Genomic DNA, 2,861 nt, shown 5'->3' with positions numbered 1-2,861 from the left:
GGGAAGACACGGCAGTGGATGCCCACGCGGAGAGGAGTACGAGGGTTCACTGGTTCGGCTGCGCTGCCGTCACCGCAGAATAACAGGGGGTGTGGGTGAGTGGAGTGGAGGGATGGCCTGGCCAGCGGTGGGAGTAGTATAGAGGCGGTGAGGCCTCCGCGGCAGCACAACCGGCCACGGGAGGCAGGAGCAGGCGACACGACAGGCGCTGCTTTGGGCGGCTGGAGCAAGAAGACCAGAGGTTGAAGAAGCACTACGGTCTTTGGATGGACATCGTACGGTCAATCGAGCTAGAATCGTGCATATATTGACTAAGTTGACAAAGCCCTTCATCCCCGTCAACTTAGTAGGCCCCGTCAACTTAGTGGACATCGTATGGGGAGTATTCTTTTTTTGGGGCGTAATAAGGAGGCACTTCCTTGCGTGCGAAGATATAGCTGGTGGGTCCGAGCTATCAGTGGCGGTAACGTTTTTTCCGCGAAATATAGAGGCCCTTTCGGTGGGTCCCAGATGTCAGATGGAGGAATCATTATTTTGCGCTTAATAAGGAGGCATTTCCTTGCGTGCGGCCGTGGACCCAGCTGTCAGCCTCTCCACGTACAGTCCACTTCAGATGCATGTCGGTCGTTGACCACGTTGACCATGCCACGCCGAGAACACCAGGGCGGTGGACGACGGTGAGGCCTAGGAAGGGAACGACACGGAGGCAGGGAAGACTCGGCAGTTGTTTCCCACGCGGAGGGGAGTACGACTGTACAAGGGTTTACTGGTTCGTCTGCCGTCACCGAAGAATAACAACAGGTGTGGGACTGTGGGTGAGTAGAGGGATGGCTAGGCCCGCGATGGGAGTACGGTGGGGCGGTGAGGCCTGCGCGGCAGCACAGCCGGCCGCGTGGAGGAGGGAGCAGGCAGTCCCGCCGGCGCTTGTTTGAGCGGCTGCAGCAGGAAGAGCAGAGATTGAAGAAGCACGACGACCGTTGATTGGACATCCAACAATATACAGGCCATCTATGGAAAGCCTCAAATCTGTGGAAAACAGCATACAACCCATCTGCCATTATTTCAAATAGTTTACAGCCCATTTACTAATTCTTACGGGTATTTTTGGAGCCCATATTCTTTTTGTTAGCATTACAGCCCATATTGTGGCCACGGTTAAAAAAATATACAAAATTTTGCATATGTTGGTGCGGTCTGAACTGTTTTTAATCCCGAAATTTCGAGTCACATTCAGACTGATTTTAAAAATAAATATATCAATATTAAATCCAATAAATTGTCCACACATAAAAATCAATGCAATTTAAAATCTCAAGATGAAAAAAAGATATTTCAAACTAATTGTCGGTTTTATGTGTTTTAAAAATGTACAACCCATTTCTCATTACTGATAGGCCATTTTCTCGGCCAGCCGAATGAAGCTCTCCTCGTCTTGAAAGATTTACAGCCCAATAGGCCTAATAAAGCGACTTACTTGACAAATCACAAAAAAACTGGGCTAGCCATTTTCAGAAAGAAAAAAAAACTACTGGATTGGTCTGTGGTAAACATAAAAGAAAAGGTTGTCTAACAGGCCAGAGTGTCCCGCATAGCCCAGTTGACACCCTGCTTCCGTCTCAAAAACAAATTAGAGAAATGCCACTCAAATTATGGCGATTCATAAAAATGCCACTGCAATTTCGAAACTTTGAAAAATGCCACTGCAATTTTTGCAAACTTTGAAAAACGCCACTGCAGTTTGCAAACTTTAAAAAACACCACTCGAGACTTCGAAAAATGCCACTAGAAATGGCATGAAGTGGCATTTTTCAAAGTTTGGAAATTGCAGTGGCATTTCTCGGAGGCATTTATCAAATTAACCCAAAACAAAAATAAATGGGCGAGCTCCTAGGTCCCTGGTGTCAGCCGCTCATTGTGCAATTCTCTCGTTTATTGACTATGTTGACAATGGCATGGGACCTACATGTCAGAAATCCACTAGGAGGAGCCATTTTTTTATTGGCTTGAAATAAGGAGGCACTTGCTTGCGTACTGCCATGACCTTGGCGGGTCCCTGCTGTCATCCTCTCCACGTACAATCATCTCCTGATTGTGTACGCGTCAACTTGCTAGGCCCACAAGTCAGCCTCTAAACCCGTGGAGGACAAATACAACCCATTTAAAAAATAACAGCCCATTCCATACGTTCAAACGGAAAGTTCAACATTCAGAGCAAAGTAACAGGTCTGATCCACATATAGAGTACTGAACTTTCATGTTGACAACCATCATAGCCAAGTTAACTATCTACTCCCACTAGACAAGTACTAACTTACTCTTAGCTAACTAGACGATGCCGGCCGCCATCTGTGGTACACGCTAAACGCCAGCACCGGCGTCCTGTGCCTCGCCTCGGACTTGCCAAATGTGCGATAGGGCGCGTTGCTCGCGTGCGTTGGCCCTTTCAATGCCGGCGTGGTCCACCAAAGCTTCGACTTCCAAGTGGGAAACCCACTTGACGAGCTGGTAGTAAAAATCTGCGTCGCGAACGCGTGCGTGCCCGACAGCCTCCAGGGCTATTTGCCGGGCGCCAGCCTCCACGTAGTCGGCCCAGTTGCGGGCGCTCTTCTCGCGACTCAGAGCGTCGGTGCGCTGCTGCTCCATGTCCCGCTGGCGGCGCAAATCAGCGATACGCTGCTCCTCCGCTAGGCGGTCGCGCTCCAACAACTCCTGCTCCTTCGCCATGCGGTCGCGCTCCAACAACTTCTCGATCTGCACATTGCCATCTAAAGACAGATAGAATGCCTCCTCCCTTCGTCTGCCTTCCGGTGAAAAACCGAACACTAGTTCCGGCGGTGACCACCTCCGGCGTCGCCTACCGC

This window comes from Triticum aestivum, chromosome 1B (genome assembly GCF_018294505.1).
Source record: "Triticum aestivum cultivar Chinese Spring chromosome 1B, IWGSC CS RefSeq v2.1, whole genome shotgun sequence".
Taxonomy (NCBI): Eukaryota; Viridiplantae; Streptophyta; class Magnoliopsida; order Poales; family Poaceae; genus Triticum; species Triticum aestivum.
This window is presented reverse-complemented; position numbering follows the sequence as displayed.